The following is a 21,742-nucleotide window of genomic DNA, read 5'->3' as shown; positions in this document are numbered from 1 at the left end:
TCGGCCTGGGGTGTATGGACAGCTAACAGATCTCTCTCTTATCAGATTCGATAAGTAAGATTTGTCTCTTGGTGTAATCTGCCCATCATCGCAAGATGTACGGCTACCTTTAGTTTTGCTTTAAATCCAACCAATGCATCTTACCCAAACAATCCACATATATTATTCCTACACAAAGGAAATCAAACTGAAAGGGAACACACTAGTGCATAAGGAACAATATATATTAGCCAATTTTCTAAAAGGTAAACCTACACCATTAACCCTTTCCCTGCCAGCCGATTTCTGCTAAATACGAATCTACTGCCAAGCAGTTTATAGACATTTTGCACTCATTAGGTTTACTTGAAATTACATGAAATAGGACATAGATTATTGTCCTTAACCACTTGAGGACCGTGGGCTTTACCCCCCTTAAGGACCAGGCACTTTTTTTTCCCATTCAGACCACTGCAGCTTTCACGGTTTATTGCTCGCTCATACAACCTACCATCTAAATGAATTTTGGCTCCTTTTCTTGTCACTAATAAAGCTTTCTTTTGATGCTATTTGATTGCTGCTGCGATTTTTACTTTTTATTATATTCATCAAAAAAGACATGAATTTTGTCAAAAAAAATGATTTTTTTTAACTTTCTGTGCTGACATTTTTCAAATAAAGTAAAATTTCTGTATACATGCAGCACGAAAAATGTGGACAAACATGTTTTTGATTAAAAAAAACCCATTCAGCCTATATTTATTGGTTTGGGTAAAAGTTATAGCGTTTACAAACTATGGTGCAAAAAGTGAATTTTCCCATTTTCCAGCATCTCTGACTTTTCTGACCACCTGACATGTTTCATGAGGGGCTAGAATTCCAGGATAGTATAAATACTCCCCAAATGACCCCATTTTGGAAAGAAAACATCCCAAAGTATTCACTGAGAGGCATAGTGAGTTCATAGAAGATATTTTCTGTCACAAGAAAGCGGAAAATGACACTTTGTGACAAAAAAAAAAAAGTTTCCATTTCTTCTAACTTGCGACAAGAAAAAAAATGAAATCTGCCACGGACTCACCATGCCCCTCTCTGAATACCTTGAAGTGTCTACTTTCCAAAATGGGGTCATTTGTGGGGTGTGTTTACTGTCCTGACATTTTGGGGGGGTGCTAAATTGTAAGCACCCCTGTAAAGCCTAAAGGTGCTCATTGGACTTTGGGCCCCTTAGCGCAGTTAGGCTGCAAAAAAGTGCCACACGTGGTATTGCCGTACTCAGGAGAAGTAGTATAATGTGTTTTGGGGTGTATTTTTACACATACCCATGCTGGGTGGGAGAAATATCTCTATAAATGACAATTGTTTGATTTGTTTTTACACACAATTGTCCATTTACAGAGAGATTTCTCCCACTCAGCATGGGTATGTGTAAAAATACACCCCAAAACACATTATACTACTTTTCCTGAGTACGGCGGCACCACGTGTGGCACTTTTTTGCACCCTAACTGCACTAAGGGGCCCAAAGTCCAATGAGTACCTTTAGGATTTCACAGGTCATTTTTGTTTCAAGACTACTTTTCACGGTTTAGGGCCCCTAAAATGCCAGGGCAGTATAGGAAACCCCACTAATGACCCCATTCTAGAAAGAAGACACCCAAAGGTATTCCGTTAGGAGTATGGGGAGTTCATAGAAGATTTTATTTTTTTGTCACAAGTTAGCGGATATTGATTTTAATTGTTTTTTTTCACAAAGTGTCATTTTCCGCTAACTTGTGACAAAAAATAAAATCTTCTATGAACTCACCATACTCCTAACGGAATACCTTTGGGTGTCTTCTTTCTAGAATGGGGTCATTTGTGGGGTTCCTATACTGCCCTGGCATTTTAGGGGCCCTAAACCGTGAGGAGTAGTCTTGAAACCAAATGTCGCAAAATGACCTGTGAAATCCTACAGGTACTCATTGGACTTTGGGCCCCTTAGCGTACTTAGGGTGTAAAAAAGTGCCACACATGTGGTACCGCCGTACTCAGGAGAAGTAGTATAATGTGTTTTGGGGTGTATTTTTACACATACCCATGCTGGGTGGGAGAAATATCTCTGTAAATGATAATTGTTTGATTTTTTTTTTTTTACACACGATTGTCCATTTACAGAGAGATTTCTCCCACCCAGCATGGGTATGTGTAAAAATACACCCCAAAACACATTATACTACTTTTCCTGAGTACGGCGGTACCACGTGTGACACTTTTTTGCAGCCTAGGTGCGCTAAGGGGCCCAACGTCCTATTTACAGGTCATTTTGAGGCATTTGTTTTCTAGACTACTCCTCACGGTTTAGGGCCCCTAAAATGCCAGGGCAGTATAGGAACCCCACAAGTGACCCCATTTTAGAAAGAAGACACCCCAAGGTATTCCGTTAGGTCAGAGGTTCCCAACCGGTGTGCTATGTGTCGCCGCTCTCTGCTTCCCCTGCTCGTCTCCCCCGCAGATCGCCTTATTATCTTAGCAGCGGCCGCTCTCCCCTCTCCAGCGCATGTATTTATTCAAGCAGCGTATCTCCCGGCTGCTCTGTGTGTGATGCGCAGGAAGCAGGGCTCGGTTACCATAGTAACGGCGATACATATCGCCGCTACAGGAAGCCGCTGCCCTCCTTCCTGCGCATCACACACAGAGCAGCCGGGAGATACACTGCTTGAATAAATACACGCGCCGGAGAGGGGAGAGCGGCCGCTGTTAAGGTAATAACAGCGGCGGGGATGGGCGGGGGGCACCACCTACCCATACTGGCTATACCGGGGCACTATACTGGCTATCCTGGGGCACTATACTGACTATACTGGGGCACTATACTGGGGCGCTATACTAGGGGAACTATACCGGCTATACTGGGGCACTATACCGGCTATACTGGGGCACTATACCGGCTATACTGGGGCACTATACCGGCTATACTGGGGCACTATACCGGCTATACTGGGGCACTATACCGGCTATACTGGGGCACTATACTGACTATCCTGGGGCACTATACTGACTATACTGGGGCACTATACTGGGGCGCTATCCTGGGGCACTATACTGGCTATACTGGGGCACTATACTGGCTATACTGGGGCACTATACTGGCTATACTGGGGCACTATACATGCTATACTGGGGCACTATACCGGCTATACTGGGGCACTATACCGGCTATACTGGGGCACTATACTGGCTATCCTGGGGCACTATACCGGCTATACTGGGGCACTATACTGGCTATCCTGGGGCACTATACTGACTATCCTGGGGCACTATTCTGGCTATACTGGGGCACTATACTGGGGCGCTATCCTGGGGCACTATACCGGCTATACTGGGGCACTATACCGGCTATACTGGGGCACTATACTGGCTATCCTGGGGCACTATACCGGCTATACTGGGGCACTATACTGGCTATCCTGGGGCACTATACTGGCTATCCTGGGGCACTATTCTGGCTATACTGGGGCACTATACTGGGGCGCTATCCTGGGGCACTATACTGGCTATACTGGGGCACTATACTAGCTATACTGGGGCACTATACCGGCTATACTGGGGCACTATACCGGCTATACTGGGGCACTATACTAGCTATACTGGGGCACTATACTAGCTATACTGGGGCACTATACTAGCTATACTGGGGCACTATACTAGCTATACTGGGGCACTATACTGGGGCACTATACTAGCTATACTGGGGCACTATACTAGCTATACTGGGGCACTATACTGGGGCACTATACTAGCTATACTGGGGCACTATACTAGCTATACTGGGGCACTATACTAGCTATACTGGGGCACTATACTAGCTATACTGGGGCACTATACTAGCTATACTGGGGCACTATACTAGGGCACTATACTAGCTATACTGGGGCACTATACTAGCTATACTGGGGCACTATACTGGGGCACTATACTAGCTATACTGGGGCACTATACTAGCTATACTGGGGCACTATACTAGCTATACTGGGGCACTATACTGGCTATACTGGGGCACTATACTGGCTATACTGGGGCACTATACTGGCTATACTGGGGCACTATACTGGCTATACTGGGGCACTATACTGGCTATACTGGGGCACTATACTGGCTATACTGGGGCACTATACTGGCTATACTGGGGCACTATACTGACTATCCTGGGGTACTATACTGGGGCGCTATCCTGTGGCACTATACTGGCTATACTGTGGCACTATACTGGCTATACTGGGGCACTATACTGGCTATACTGTGGCACTATACTGACTATACTGGGGCGCTATACTGGGGCACTATACCGGCTATACTGGGGCACTATACCGGCTATACTGGGGCACTATACCGGCTATACTGGGGCACTATACCGGCTATACTGGGGCACTATACCGGCTATACTGGGGCACTATACCGGCTATACTGGGGCACTATACCGGCTATACTGGGGCACTATACCGGCTATACTGGGGCACTATACTGGCTATCCTGGGGCACTATACTGACTATCCTGGGGCACTATTCTGGCTATACTGGGGCACTATACTGGGGCGCTATCCTGGGGCACTATACTGGCTATACTGGGGCACTATACTGGCTATACTGGGGCACTATTCTGGCTATACTGGGGCACTATACATGCTATACTTGGGCACTATACTAGCTATACTGGGGCACTATACCGGCTATACTGGGGCACTATACTAGCTATACTGGGGCACTATACTAGCTATACTGGGGCACTATACTGGGGCACTATACTAGCTATACTGGGGCACTATACTAGCTATACTGGGGCACTATACTGGGGCACTATACTAGCTATACTGGGGCACTATACTAGCTATACTGGGGCACTATACTAGCTATACTGGGGCACTATACTAGCTATACTGGGGCACTATACTAGGGCACTATACTAGCTATACTGGGGCACTATACTAGCTATACTGGGGCACTATACTAGCTATACTGGGGCACTATACTAGCTATACTGGGGCACTATACTAGCTATACTGGGGCACTATACTAGCTATACTGGGGCACTATACTAGCTATACTGGGGCACTATACTAGCTATACTGGGGCACTATACTGGCTATACTGGGGCACTATACTGGCTATACTGGGGCACTATACTGGCTATACTGGGGCACTATACTGGCTATACTGGGGCACTATACTGGGGCGCTATCCTGGGGCACTATACTGGCTATACTGGGGCACTATACTGGCTATACTGTGGCACTATACTGGCTATACTGGGGCACTATTCTGGCTATACTGGGGCACTATTCTGGCTATACTTGGGCACTATACTGGCTATACTGGGGCACTATACCGGCTATACTGGGGCACTATACCGGCTATACTGGGGCACTATACCGGCTATACTGGGGCACTATACCGGCTATACTGGGGCACTATACCGGCTATACTGGGGCACTATACCGGCTATACTGGGGCACTATACTGGCTATACTGGGGCACTATACTGGCTATACTGGGGCACTATACTGGCTATACTCAGGCACTATACTGGCTATACTGGGGCACTGTACTGGCTATACTTGGGCACTATACCAGCTATACTGGGGCACTATACCGGCTATACTGGGGCACTATACCGGCTATACTGGGGCACTATACCGGCTATACTGGGGCACTATACTGGCTATACTGGGGCACTATACTAGCTATACTGGGGCACTATACTAGCTATACTGGGGCACTATACTAGGGCACTATACTAGCTATACTGGGGCACTATACTAGCTATACTGGGGCACTATACTAGCTATACTGGGGCACTATACTAGCTATACTGGGGCACTATACTAGCTATACTGGGGCACTATACTAGCTATACTGGGGCACTATACTGGCTATACTGGGGCACTATACTGGCTATACTGGGGCACTATACTGGCTATACTGGGGCACTATACTGGCTATACTGGGGCACTATACTGGCTATACTGGGGCACTATACTGGCTATACTGGGGCACTATACTGGCTATACTGGGGCACTATACTGACTATCCTGGGGCACTATACTGGGGCGCTATCCTGGGGCACTATACTGGCTATACTGGGGCACTATACTGGCTATACTGTGGCACTATACTGGCTATACTGTGGCACTATACTGGCTATACTGGGGCACTATTCTGGCTATACTGGGGCACTATTCTGGCTATACTGGGGCACTATTCTGGCTATACTGGGGCACTATTCTGGCTATACTTGGGCACTATACTAGCTATACTGGGGCACTATACCGGCTATACTGGGGCACTATACCGGCTATACTGGGGCACTATACCGGCTATACTGGGGCACTATACCGGCTATACTGGGGCACTATACCGGCTATACTGGGGCACTATACTGGCTATACTGGGGCACTATACTGGCTATACTGGGGCACTATACTGGCTATACTGGGGCACTGTACTGGCTATACTGGGGCACTATACTGGCTATACTGGGGCACTATACTGGCTATACTGGGGCACTATACTGGCTATACTGGGGCACTATACTGGCTATACTGGGGCACTTTACTGGCTATACTGGGGCACTGGGGCACTATACTAGCTATACTGGGGCACTATACTGGCTATACTGGGGCACTATACTGGCTATACTGGGGCACTATACTGGCTATACTGGGGCACTATACTGGCTATACTGGGGCACTATACTGACTATACTGGGGCACTATACTGGCTATACTGGGGCACTATACTGGCTATACTGGGGCAACTATGCTAGCTATGCCACTGCACCCTCACCAACCCCCCCCCCCCCCTCGTGATTGTTACTGAGCCCCTCAGTGTGCCTGCAGCATCAGCAGATTGTCACTGAGCCCCTCATTGTGCCTGCAGCATCAGCAGGTTATTACTGGGCCACTCATTGTGCCTGCAGCATCAGCATATTGTCACTGAGACCCTCAGTGTGCCTGCAGCATCAGCAGATTGTCACTGGGCCCCTCAGTGTGCCTGCAGCATCAGCAGATTGTCACTGAGCCCCTCATTGTGCCTGCAGCATCAGCAGATTGTTTCTGAGCCCCTCATTGTGCCTGCAACATCAGCAGATTGTCACTGAGCCCCTCATTGTGCCTGCAGCACCAGCAGATTGTTACTGAGCCCCTCATTGTGCCTGCAGCACCAGCAGATTGTTACTGAGCCCCTCATTGTACCTGCAGTATCAGCAGATTGTTTCTGAGCCCCTCACTGCAGTGTTCTCCCCAGGCTCTTTTAGCTGGGTGCTCCACCCGGCTAGTTTTGATGACCACCCAGCTGTCATCGGCTCACCTCCTCCTATGCTGTAAGCAGAGTTGCTCACAGAAGCACTGGCCCTGCATTCTCTCATCTCGCCCCACCCGGCTACTTTTTCATGCCACCCGGCTACTTTTTCATACCACCCGGCTGGAAAAAAATTCTGGGGAGAACACTGCACTGTGCCTGCAGCATCAGCAGATTGTTACTGAGCTCCTCACTATTGGGCCTGCAGCATCAGCAGATTGTTACTGAGCTCCCCACCATTGGGCCTGCAGCATCAGCAGATTGTTACTGAGCCCCTCATTGTGCCTGCAGCATCAGCAGATTGTTACTGAGCCCCTCAATGTGCCTGCAGCATCAGCAGATTGTTACTGAGCTACTCATTGTGCATGCAGCATCATCAGATTGTTACTGAGCTCCTCATTGTGCATGCAGCATCATCAGATTGTTACTGAGCCCCTCTTTTCTATCATACGGGACGTGTCATGTATATCTGAATGTTTGGCATGATGTGACGTGTCACGGATATCTGAATGTTTGTCGTGATGTGTCACGACCTGGAAAAGGTTGGGAACCACTGCGTTAGGTGTATGGCGAGTTCATAGAAGATTTTATTTTTTGTCACAAGTTAGTGAAAAATTACACTTTGTGAAAAAAAACAATAAAAATCAATTTCCGCTAACTTTTGACAAAAAAAAAATCTTTCTATGAACTTGTCATACACCTAACAGAATACCTTGGGGTGTCTTTTTTTCTAAAATGGGGTCACTTGTGGGGTTCCTATACCGCCCTGGCATTTTACGGGCCCAAAACTGTGAGTAGTCTGGAAACCAAATGTCTCAAAATGACTGTTCAGGGGTATAAGCATCTGCAAATTTTGATGACAGGTGGTCTATGAGGGGGCGAATTTTGTGGAACCGGTCATAAGCAGGGTGGCCTTTTAGATGACAGGTTGTATTGTGCCTGATCTGATGGATAGGAGTGGGGTGACAGGAGGTGATTGATGGGTGTCTCAGGGGGTGGTTAGAGGGGAAAATAGATGCAATCAATGCACTGGGGAGGTGATCGGAAGGGGGTCTGAGGGGGATCTGAGGGTTTGGCCGAGTGATCAGGAGCCCACACGGGGCAAATTAGGGCCTGATCTGATGGGTAGGTGTGCTAGGGGGTGACAGGAGGTGATTGATGGGTGTCTCAAGGTGTGATTAGAGGGGGGAATAGATGCAAGCAATGCACTGGCGAGGTGATCAGGGCTGGGGTCTGAGGGCGTTCTGAGGGTGTGGGCGGGTGATTGAGTGCCCTAAGGGCAGATAGGGGTCTAATCTGATAGGTAGCAGTGACAGGGGGTGATTGATGGGTAATTAGTGGGTGTTTAGGGTAGAGAACAGATGTAAACACTGCACTTGGGAGGTGATTGACGTCGGATCTGCGGGCGATCTATTGGTGTGGGTGGGTGATCAGATTGCCCGCAAGGGGCAGGTTAGGGGCTGATTGATGGGTGGCAGTGAAAGGGGGTGATTGATAGGTGATCAGGGGGATAGATGCATACAGTACACGGTGGGGGGGGGGGGGGGGTCTGGGGGGAATCTGAGGGGTGGGGGGGTGATCAGGAGGGAGCAGGGGGCAGTTTAGGGAGTTTAAAAAAAAGGGGGGGGGGAATCAGTGTGCTTGGGTGCAGACTAGGGTGGCTGCAGCCTGCCCTGGTGGTCCCTCGGACACTGGGACCACCAGGGCAGGAGGCAGCTTGTATAATACACTTTGTATACATTACAAAGTGTATTATACACTTTGTATGCGGCGATCCGGGTGCTAGTAACCCGCCGGCGCTTCCGAACGGCCAGCGGGTTACAGCGCGAGGGGGGCGGAGCCAGTCCCCTGCAGAGGATCGCGTCACGGATGACGCTATCGCTCCGCCCATGCCCCTACAAGGACCGCCGCCTCTGTGCATGCGGCGGTCCTTGCGGGATCCACTTTCCGTCCACCCCTGTGCAGTGGGCGGTCGGTAAGTGGTTAATGGATTGGGCTTGTACACTGAAACAAAATGTTGTACTTTTTCTAGAGCTATAACAAAAATTTTGAGTAAAATGTAAAAGTGACATAAAAAATAAAATATTTATTTATTTACATTTACTGACAAAATGTTACTGTTTGTAAAAGTACTGAATCTGCTCAATCCAATAATACCAGATATGTATTTGTATCTCACTTTTTTGGTCCTGGAATAGGTGCGCCAGTACAGGTAGCCAGATATAGGTGCAGCCTGTATAGGTAGCCAAGAATAGATGCCCCAAGTACAGGTAGCCAGGTATAGGTGCAGCCAGTATATGTAGCCAGGTATAGGTTTCCCAGTATAAGTAGCAGGTATGGCCACTGTGGGGAGGGGGGCCCGACATCATCCTCCCTCCACATGGGCACCCCTGCATGGCTGGAGCGCAGCAGTCAGTGTGTAGTTAACTCATCCAATCGCTGGCTTCATGTGGTGTCCCCTCCGGCAGCAGGCTCCTCTCCCGATCTCTGAATGGCGCGTAGTAATCGCGCGTCATACAGGAAGTAGAGAGTGCAGATGGCTGCCAGCAGGGGACACAGGCATGGAGCAAGCAATCGGTGAGTAATTACACACCGCACCACTAATCCATACAGGGAGGCAGAGGAGGGGGGCCCATGTGAAGGGGAGGGAGGAATTATGTCGGCCCCCCTTCCCGCTGCTTCCCGGGGGCCAAAACGCCAATTAACGTACACATATTTAAGCTCTTCCCTACCAAAACCTACCTAGTACGTGCTTGGCAGGGAAAGGGTTAAATATACAGTGGGATGCAAAAGTATTCGGCCTCCTTGAAGTTTTCCACATTTTGTCACATTACTGCCACTAACATGCATCAATTTTATTGGAATTCCCCATGAAACACCAATACAAAGTGGTGTACATGTGAGAAGTGGAACGAAAATAATAATAATAATGGCAGTTTTTGTATATAGCGCCTTTCTCCTGTCGGACTCAAAGCGCTTGCGAGGCAGCCACTAGAGCGCACTCAGTAGGCAGTAGCAGTGTTAAGGAGACTTGCCCAAGAAACTCCTTACTGAAATAGATGCTGGTTTACTGAACAGGCAGAGCCGAGATTTGAACCCAGGTCTCCTGTGTCAGAGGCAGAGCCCTTAACCATTACACTATCCAGCCACTGTCCAACATCATGCCAAACATTTTTTACAAATAAATAACTGCAAAGTGGGGTGTGCGTAATTATTCGGCCTCAGGAGTCAATACTTTGTAGAACCACCTTTTGCTGCAATTACAGCTGCCAGTCTTTTAGGGTATGTCTCTACCAGCTTTGCACATCTAGAGACTGAAATCCTTGCCCATGCTTCTTTGCAAAACAGCTCCAGCTCAGTCAGGTTAGATGGACGGCGTTTGTGAACAGCAGTTTTCAGATCTTGCCACAGATTCTCGATTGGATTTCGATCTGGACTTTGACTGGGCCATTCTAACACATAGATCTGTTTTGTTTTAAACCATTCCATTGTTGCCCTGGCTTTATGTTTAGGGTCATTGTCCTGCTGGAAGGTGAACATCCGCCCCAGTCTCAAGTCTTTTGCAGTCTCCAAGAGGTTTTCTTTCAAGTTTGCCCTGTATTTGGCTCCATCCTTCTTCCCATCAACTTTGACCAGCTTCCCTGTCCCTGCTGAAGAGATGCACCCCCCGAGCATGATGCTGCCACCACCATATTTGACAGTGGGGATGGTGTGTTCAGAGTGATGTGCAGTGTTAGTTTTCTGCCACACATAGAGTTTAGCATTTTGGCAAAAAAGTTCCATTTTGGTCTCATTTGACCAGAGCACCTTCTTCCACATGTTTGCTGTGTCCCCCACATGGCTTGTGGCAAACTGCAAACGGGACTTCTTATGCTTTGTTAACAATGCCTTTCTTCGTGCCACTCTTCCATAAAGGCCAACTTTGTACAGTGCATGACTAATAGTTGTCCTATTGACAGAGTCTCCCACCTGAACTGTATATCTCTGCAGCTCGTCCAGAGTCACCATGGGCCTCTTGACTGCATTTCTGATCAGCGCTCTCCTTGTTCGGCCTGTGAGTTTAGGTGGATGGCCTTGTCTTGGTAGGTTTACAGTTGTGCCATACTCCTTTCATTTCTGAATGATCGCTTGAACAGTGCTCCTTGGGATGTTCAAGGCTTTGGAAATCTTTTTGTAGCCTAAGCCTGCATTAAATTTCTCAATAACTTGATCCCTGACCTGTCTTGTGTGTTCTTTGGACTTCACGGTGTTGTTGCTCCCAATACTCTCTTAGACAACCTCTGAGGCCCTCACAGAGCAGCTGTATTTGTAGTGACATTAGATTACACACAGGTGCACTCTATTTAGTAACTAGCACTCATCAGGCAATGTCTATAGGCAACTTACTGCACTCAGATCAATGGGGGCCGAATAATTATGCACACACCACTTTGCAGTTGTTGATTTGTAAAAAAGGTTTGGAATCATGTATGATTTTCGTTCCACTTCTCATGTGTACACCACTTTGTATTGGTCTTTCACGTGGAATTTCAATAAAATTGATTTAGGTTTGTGGCAGTAATATGACAAAATGTGGAAAACTTCAAGGGGGCCGAATACTTTTGCAACCCACTGTATGCTCATTTTGGCAAAATGGACAAAAAGCTCTGTTAGAGCTGCCAGGATCGGTGGGTGTCAGTGGCAGTAACTCACCTGCTCGTCTGTAAACGATTAGAGATGCCTCCTCTGAAGCGGGTCGAGCCCGTGTGATGCATTAAGGCTGTCTGGTGTCTCTCCCTGGCCTCTCCATCCGCCCTATTCACGTAAGCCTCCTTCACTTTGTTTCTCTGTGCACTCTGCTGCCATTCTACTTAAACTGAGTACACACGTACGATAACGATCGTTCGAAAACGAACGATAACGACAATCGGACCGATAATCGTGCGTTCCAAATTTTCCAACGATCGTTTTTTTGGACGATAACGACCGTTATCGTTAAATCCGACCGATCCAACCCGGCGGATTTTTTCGAAAGATAATCGTTCAATCGTTGCAGTGTGTACAAAGATCGTCCGATAATGATTATTTTTGGAGTAGTACGCATGTTCTTATTGCCTGTGATAACGTCACTCCCGTTTGCGCACGCATTTTTTTATCGTTCGTCGTTCAGTACTTTATACTTATATCGTTCACGTGTGTACACAATCGTTCATTACGAACGTTCTTTTCGGTCTAATTTGAATATCGTGTAAACGTCACGAATCGTTCGTAACGAACGATCTTTATCGGGCGTGTATACGAACCTTTAGCCTCTGAGCCATTCCGCTCTCTTAACTTACAGGTGGACATTCTCACTCATTTCCCTTATACCTCTGCTGAGCTTTCGTGCAGATTTCTCAGTCCTAGCATATTTTCTCTTATTTCCTAACCCTAAATGCACTTTATTCCCATTGTGTACATCTATACTGCTTGCACTATACATTTATATAATCTTATTACCAGACTATTCAAGGTGCACAATTCTGTACTTAACCTAATATATTTATACCAGGGCTGTGAAGTCGGAGTCGGGGCAATTTTGGGTGCCTGGAGTCGGGAAAAAATGCACCGACTCCTAATGAATTTAAACTATAATTAAAATAGAAAATATGATAAAATGTTCTATTTCTCAGATAGTCATAAATAATTTATACATACAGTAATAGCTGTGCTTAGTCCACAAAAATGAAGTAAACCAATCAAAATTAATGACTTGTGCTGCTTTAATAAAGCAGTCCCCACATTTTTAAAGTCAGATATACATATCTGATTGTGATAGTATATATAATGTGTACACAGGAATCTCTTATATATACGAAATAACATCTATGCTGTAAGTATAAAGCCTGATGTGTAGCCGTGTTACTAAGAGATGGTCAAAGAGATGGAAATAATTCTGCGAGGATTCTGATTTATGCAAATGTACACACTCTTTGCTCATGAAATCAAATAATTTGATATGTTAAAATTTGGTTTGGTGACTACGAATTAAATGGTACCTGAAAAGGATGAAAATAAAGTTTTATACATACCTGGGGTTTCTTCCAGCCCCCTTCAGGCTAATCAGTCCCTTGCTGTCCACCTCCACCACCCGGATCTTCTACTAGGAGTCCTGGTAATTCATCCAGTCAGCGCAGTCCGGCTGCATGCCGCTTCCACAGCCAGGAGCGTTCTGCACCTGCGCAATAGTGATGCGCAGGTGTAGTACGCTCCCGGCGGCGGAGTGTGTGCATGCGCACTACGCCAGACTGGCTCAAGTGCCTGGACTCATAGCACAAGATCCAGGTGGCGGAGGAGGACAGCGAAGGACTTATTAGCCTGAAGGGGGCTGGAGGAAGCCCCAGGTATGTATAGAACTTTAATTTTATCTGTCTCAGGTTTACTTTGTTACACAGTAGTACTATACTCTACATAAGCACTCCCCACAAAGCTGCAGGGAATCCACGGAGAATGTTGTGCACATTGAACACAGAGGTGTTGTCTATCGTTTCAGATTGTGCATGAAGAATGTGTTATAGAGGAAGAATCTCCTTATTCCCCTGCAGAGTACCTGCACATCACTCTTACATGTACCCACAGTTACATTGCCTAGGGCCTGATAGATGTTCTTTGTTCCGGTCTGTTCCTTTTACAAGTACTCTTACCAAGGACTAGTTTTAGTCTATGACTAACGTGCGCCTGTAATGTCCCTGTGTGGAAGCAGCCTTAGTCTATGACTAAAGGGAATAAATATGGCAGTCTCCATATCCTTCTCACTTCAGTTGTCTTTTAAAATTCCTAAGCGTTGGCAGTTAAGAGACTAATTTCATGTTACATATTTTCAATCAAAAAGATTGTAATATGCAAATTAGAGGAGTCGGAGGAATCCTAAATGGAGGAGTCGGAGGATTTTTGTACCAACTCCACAGCCTTGATTTATACTGATTATGTCAGTGGATGCATTTGTGTGTGTGTGTGTGTGTGTGTGTGTGTGTGTGTGTGTGTGTGTGTGTGTGTGTGTGTGTGTGTGTGTGTGTGTGTGTGTGTGTGTGTGTGTGTGTGTGTGTGTGTGTGTGTGTGTGTGTGTGTGTGTATATTAAATGTGTGTGTATGTGTGTGTATGTGTGTATGTGTGTATGTGTGTAGGTACGTACGTACATACATACATACATACATACATACATACATACATACATACATACATTTTTGAGGCTGTGTGAGGAAACGCGGAAAAGCCGCCGCAAGGGCTCAGAGTGAGGCGGCTGTTTCCGCATCCAACATGGCGGCACAATGCGGAGAAACCGACGCATGGACAGAGCGGCGGATTCCGTATTGGAGGCGGCAGATTGCACAGATAGCAGAGCGACTGACAGTGCAGCCGGACGCGGGGAAACCGCCACTCCCTTGGAGAGCGGGGCGGCGGTCCCCGCGCTTGAATCAGGGATTACATTGCAAGACATGTCTGGTGTGGCTGGGACTGTTAGTCCACACAGATTCAGAAGGACGCGCACGCGCGCTGAGAGGCAGAGCTTATATGACAGCCAGAAAAGGGTCAGCTGACCAGGCTGGTCAGCTGACAATTTCACCACTTGCCATTGGTCCAGCACTTAGAGGAGGCGCCGGAGAGCACCTTACTATATATACTGGGTGCTGGGCATTCTCTGGTTGTCTGCCGTTGCGATCACAACGTGGTAGCACTCAGGGCTCGTTTCCACTATCGCGAATCTGCATGCGTCCAACGCATGCAGATTCGCACATGTAATGCAAGTGGATGGGCCTGTTTCCACTGTAGCGTTGTTGAGGTGCGTTTTTTTCAGCGGTAAAAAAACGCACAAAAGTCAACGAATTCGCCTGCGAGTGGAATGTATGCGAATCGCCGCTAATGTATTTAATAGGGAAATCGCATGCGGCTTTGTCATGCGGATTTCCCCGCGATTTCGCATGCGATTTCGCATGAAAGCCAATGGAACTTAACACAGGCAGTGACATGGTTAAATTCGCATGGCTCCTTGCCATGCGAAATCGCATGCGAAATCGCGGGGAAATCCGCATGGGGAAACGCAGCCGCATGCGATTTCTTCAGCGGTGGAATCCAGGCGATTCCGCACCGCTACAGTGGAAACAAGCCCTGAGACCTTGTTTGTATCTGTGTTCTAGCATAGTTTCCAAAGGTGTTGACATCAAGGCGTTCACACCTTAGCATTAGGAACATTGCATTGTATTATTTGTTATGACCTTCCGCCTGTCTGACGATCCCTCTGAACTCTGATCTTGTACCTTGCTATTTCTGATATTCTGTTGCCAAACTCTGCTCGTTCCTGACTCTGTATTTGCATCCTGATTCTGTACTTTGTCTGTGTGTTAACGACCTGGCTTGCCGACCTCGAGAACTGGCCTTACTGTTGGAGGCAGTTCCCAGACCTGTTAGTGACACCCTCCCTCTTGGGTGTCACTCACACTCTGACCTTCCTGCCCTCAGCCTAGCCCCTCCCTCCTGGAGGGTCTAGGCCAGGCATGTCCAAAGTCCGGCCCGCGGGCCATTCGCGGCCCCACGGGCGGTTAGATGTGGCCCTTTTGACAGCCATCACTGTTCTAGGTGATGCGGCCCGCCCGCCGCATTGACCAGTAAGTCCGCCGCTATTTTCGCCGCAATTGTGGCCGCACATCATGGGTGCGGACCGTCATGGGCCGCATCCATCAGCAGGTTATGTGGGGCGTGGCGGTGTGATGGCGCGGGTCAAACCCCCTTCACACTCAGCACGGCTGAGTGGAGGGGCGGGCACAGACAAGTGTGGGCATGACGGCGGCGAGGGTATACACACCCCCTTCTCAAACAGCACAGCGGGCACAGGCGAGGGGAAGACACAGGCAGAGGCGTGTGATGTCTTATGCCGGCACCTGCGACACAGTGGGCCTACTGCGCATGCGCCTGCTCAGCGAGCGCCATACTCGTGAGTTGTGTGCTTGTCATTCCGCGCAGGGGGCTGCTTCCTGGCACAACTACACCAGCGAGTCAAAGGAAAGGAGGTCAGTTAGATGTGACCCCTGCGTGCTTGAGTTGAGGGCTGCTTCCTGGCACTACACCAGCACTGAGAGCGAGGCAAAGGAAAGGAGGGCAGTTAGATGTGACCCCTGCGTGCGGCCTACGCTACATGCTTAAATTACGCGCAGGGCTGCTTGCTGGCACTACACCAGCAGTGAGATCGAGTCAAAGGAAAGGAGAAAGGAGGGGGTCAGGAGTACTGGAGAAGTACTGGAGACGTGAGTGCAAAAATCATAACATATCATATTATTTTCTGCATCCTTCACCCTCCCCCATTTAAAAAATGGCTACTGCAAATAAGAAAAGGAAAGTCGACAGTGAGGGTCGCCGTTTCCAGGAAAGGTGGAAAGTGGATTTTTTTTTTCACAGAAATAAGGAATAACTGTGTTTGTCTGATATGTCAAAAGACTGTGGCCGTTTATAAAGAATTTAATATCAAAAGACACTACCACACACAGCATAGCAGCACATATGACAAACTAACAGGGCGTGACCGCAGCGAAAAGTTAAAGCAACTTGAAGCAGTTTTAATGTCACAACAGCGATTTTTCACAAGAGCCCGTGAGTCAAATGAAAATGCCACAAAGGCAAGCTATGATGTGGCATTGTTAATTGCTAACAATAGCAAGTCTTTTACTGAGGGTGATTTTATTAAAGAGTGTGTTATGAAAATGGTTGAAAATATCTGTCCTGAGAAAAAACAAGAGTTTGCCAACATATGCCTGGCTCGTAACACTGTAGCACGCAGAATTGAAGACATATCATCAGATATTAAGAGACAGTTGATGTCCAAAGGAGAGGTTTTTGACTTCTTTTCAATAGCCTGTGATGAAAGCACAGACCTATCTGACACAGCTCAGTTGCTGATTTTTTTGAGAGGGGTGGACGATAAAATAAATGTGACTGAAGAGCTACTTGACCTCCAGAGCCTTAAGGACCAAACTAGAGGAAAAGATTTATTTGTTGCTGTTACTTCTGCAATAGATGACATGAAACTGCCCTGGAACAAAGTTTCTGGGATTATTACTGATGGGGCACCTGCTATGGCTGGTGAACGAAGTGGCTTATCAACCCTAATCTGTAACAAGGTTATTGAAGAAGGAGGTAAAGCTATTAAACTCCATTGTATCATTCATCAACAAGTTCTCTGTGCTAAATATCTCAAATATGATCATGTTATGAAACCGGTTGTAAAGACTATTAATTTTATTCGCGCTAAAGCTCTGTACCACCGTCAGTTCAAACAGTTTCTAATGGACATCCATGCTGAATATGAAGATGTTTTATATCACAACGATGTAAGATGGCTCAGTCGAGGGTCTGCGCTGCAGCGTTTTTACTCTCTCAGAAAGGAAATAAAAGAATTCTTGGAAACAAAGGGACAACCGATGCGAGAACTATCTGATCCTATTTGGCTGTCTGATTTGGGGTTTCTAGTTGACATAACAAAGCATCTGAATGTACTAAACACGAGTCTTCAGGGAAAAGATGCAGCGGTGAACCAGCTTTATTCACACCTGAAGTCCTTTGCAACAAAGCTGCAACTTTTCCAAAGGCATTTGTCACAAACACAGGCCAATACCATACATTTTCCAGCATTACAGGAAATAATGAACAGTTTTTCACAGGACAATATCAGTGTGCAAATGAGCAGGTATGCAGCAGACATCGCATCTCTGGCTGAAGAGTTTAAACGGCGCTTTCAAGATTTTGCAGCTATTGAAAAGGAGATCAGCCTTTTCTCCTCTCCATTCTCTGTTGACCCAGATGATGCTCCAGAACAGCTGCAGCTTGAGCTCATTGAGCTGCAATGTGACAGCGAGTTACGCAGTCGTTACCAACAACTCTCTCTTGTGAACTTTTACCGCCAACTGGATAAGGGCAGGTTTCAGGAGATTCGAACACATGCTAAGAAAATGCTGAGCTTGTTTGGCTCAACATATGTGTGTGAGAAGACATTCTCTGCCATGAACTTCAACAAGAATCGTGTGAGGACAAGACTACGTGACTCATCTGCGTGACATTTTGCGCATCAAAATCACTTCCTTTGTACCGGACCAAGACTGTTTGCTGCAGCACAGATCTCAGTTTCACCCTTCCCATTAGTGCAGGTAAGTTGTTTTTTTTTTTATTTATTTCAAATACATTTTGAAAACTCAGCTGTCTGTTGATCTTTAATGTTATGAAATGAAAAGCATGCCATTTGCAATTAACTTGGCATAAATTTTATTGCAAATGGCATGCTCACAATTACAATTAAATGCAAATGATTTATTTTATGCAAAATAATTCATTTGCATTTAATTGTAATTGTTCAAAGAATGTTCGGAAAAATGTTCGGCCCTCCGGCATGTTCACTTCATTCAAGCTGGCCCTCTTCGAAAAAAGTTTGGACACCCCTGGTCTAGGCCATAGGAAGGAACCCACTTCTGGAGAAGTGCTCAAAGTATACTGTTGCATAAACACTAACTTGTTCTCCCTGGTGTCCAGAGGTTAGTAGATATATCTGATTATCGGTGATACTGCAGATCACCAATAATCGGGTATATTCTGTATTCCTGGTGAGACGACAATTTACCGGTAATCAGACCCTCTCTGTGTTACACCGATCGTTACAGGCTGTTACTGCATTTATGGGAGGTGTCCAAATTGGCCCTTTGTGAGATGTGAGAGAGAATATATATATATATATATATATATATATATATATAGATAGATAGATAGATAGATAGATAGATAGATAGATAGATAGATAGATAGATGTGGAGTCGCGAGTAATTTTGGGTGCCTGGAGTCAGAGACGGGGAAAAATGCAAGGACTCCGACTCCTAATGAATTTAAACTGTAATTAAAATAGAAAATATGATAAAATGTTCTATTTCTCAGATATTAGTCATCATAAATAATTTACACATACAGTAATAGCTGTGCTTAGTCCACAAAAATGACTTGTGCTGCTTCAATAAAGCAGTCCCCGTATTTTTGAAGTCAGATATACATATCTGATTGTGACTGTATATATGATGTGTACACAGGAATCTCTTATATATACTAAATAACATTATGCTGTAAATATAAAGCCTGATGTGTAGCCGTGTCACTAATAGAGATGGTCAATGTGATGAAAATAATTCTGCGTGGATTCTGATTTATGCAAATATAAATGTACTCTTTGCTCATGAAATCAAATAAATTTGATATGTTGTTAAAATTTGGTTTGGCGACTACGAATTAAATGGTACCTGAGAAGGATGAAAAGAAAAGTTTTATACATACCTGGGGCTTCTTCCAGCCCCCTTCAGGCTAATCAGTCCCTCGCTGTTCTCCACCACCCGGATCTTCTGCTACGAGTCCTGGTAATTCAGCCAGTCAGCGCAGTCCGGCCGCATGCCTCTTCCACAGCCAGGAGCGTTCTGCACCAACGCAATAGTGTTCAGTAAGCCAGTAATTCAGTAAGGAGTTCATTGGGCAAGACTCCCTAACACTGCTACTGCCTACTGAGTGCGCTCTAGTGGCTGCCTCGCAAGCGCTTTGAGTCCGACAGGAGAAAGGCGCTATACAAATACTGCCATTATTAGTAAGCTCCTGGCGGCGGAGTGTGTGCATGCGCACAACGCCAGACTGGCTCAAGTACCTGGACTCATAGCAGAAGATCCAGGTGGCGGAGGAGGACAGCGGGGGACTGATTAGCCTGAAGGGGGCTGGAGGAAGCCCCAGGTATGTATAAAACTTTAATTTTATCTATCTCAGGTTTACTTTGTTACACAGTAGTACTATACTCTACATATGCACTCTCCACAGAGCTGCATGGAATCCACGGAGAATGTTGTGCAGTGCACATTGAACACAGAGGTGTTGTCTATCACCCATAAACCTGGTTCAGATTGTGCATGAAGAATGTGTAATAGAGGAAGAATAGCCTTATTCCCCTGCAGAGTACCTGCACATTACATTGCCAAGGGCATGATAGATGTTCTTTGTTCCGGTCTGTACCTTTTACAAGTACTGTTACCAAGGACGAGTTTTAGGCTAGTTACACACCGGGACGTTGCGTTATAGTGGACATTATGGTCAATAACGTCCCCTAACGCAACGCCTGCCGGTGTTAGTAGAGGACGTTGAGTGAGCCGCGTTAAGCGGCTCTTTCCGCATTAGGGCAGTGCGAGTGGTGCTGATTGGCCGGCGGGACCACGTGATGCGGAGTGGTACCGCCAGCCAATCAGCGGCCACCAGTGCAGTGCATATTGAGTAGCCATGTGCGCGGCTACGTAGCGGCATCTCCCCGCCTCCTCTCCGCCCCAACACTGAGCATGTGCAAACAGTCTAACGCGGCTTAAGCCGCTGGAACGCTATAGTATGCTGCACGTTCTGAAGAACGTGCAGCGTTACATGTAACGCAACGTGGGCAGTGTGAACAGCCCCATTGACTTTGTATTGCTGTGAGTTGGGGAGCGTTACAGGCTGCGCTAACGTGCGCCTGTAACATCCCTGTGTGGAAGCAGCCTTAGTCTATGACTAACGGGAATAAATATGGCAGTCTCCATATCCTTTCCACTTCAGTTGTCTTTTAAAATTCCTAAGCGTTGTCAGTTAAGAGACAAGTATTCCTAAACTGAGGAGTCGGTGGATTTTTGTACCGACTCCACAGCCCTGTATATCTATCTATCTATCTATCTATCTATCTATCTATCTATCTATCTATCTATCTATCTATCTAGCTATCTATCTATCTATCTATCTATCTAGCTATCTCTACATTTATGTATTTTGAGAGACATTGGCCCATATGCAATTCAGTTTTCTCCTAGGTGATATGTTCATAACTTGTAAAAAAAAATGCAATTAAAACCAGCAAGCAAGAAAATAGTCAAAATAATTTTTATAGTACTTTTCAACTATTTTGTGGTACTTTTTCAGTTGCAAAATGCTGAAAAGTTATTTTAAATGCAAGATGAAAATTATCTCCATTGCCTGTTACCCTTTTGGTGATATTTTAAATTGTTTTTATTCCTTGTTGTGGTTATATACAATTAAGATTTTGTGACATTTATCATATACGATTAGTCTGGTGCTTTTCAAAAAGGGTTCTTTTCCTTTTGCAAATTTACTGTAAACGATTAGATGTTTGAAATTCCACCACCCCTCCATCAGCAAGGCCAGCACAACCATTTTTATCTAAAGTCTTCCGAGGCTCGGGGACCACCTGCACTGCTGTGCCCCCCCGCCAAAACTCCCCCCCCCCCCCACACACTCGGTAGCCACGGCTTTGAAAAACTTTAGAAACACACAAACTCCACAACTGTTTTGATGATGGATGGGGCGGAGTTTCAGACCTTCAACCATTTACAGGCAAGCAGATCAGTTATTGAGCAAACCTAAAGTGAGAGG

The 21,742-nt window shown here is 46.3% G+C and overlaps 1 protein-coding gene across 5 annotated transcripts in view; it reads right to left on the bottom strand.

The window, feature by feature from the left end:
- Positions 1-21,742, bottom strand: part of LOC137504126 (interferon-induced, double-stranded RNA-activated protein kinase-like) — a 192,171-nt gene that overhangs the window by 128,932 nt on the left and 41,497 nt on the right. The window lies entirely within an intron of this gene.

The sequence above is a fragment of the Hyperolius riggenbachi genome, chromosome 4 (assembly GCF_040937935.1).
Source record: "Hyperolius riggenbachi isolate aHypRig1 chromosome 4, aHypRig1.pri, whole genome shotgun sequence".
Classification (NCBI taxonomy): Eukaryota; Metazoa; Chordata; class Amphibia; order Anura; family Hyperoliidae; genus Hyperolius; species Hyperolius riggenbachi.
The sequence above is the reverse complement of the archived record's forward strand: the minus strand, read 5'-3'. Positions and strand labels throughout refer to the sequence as shown.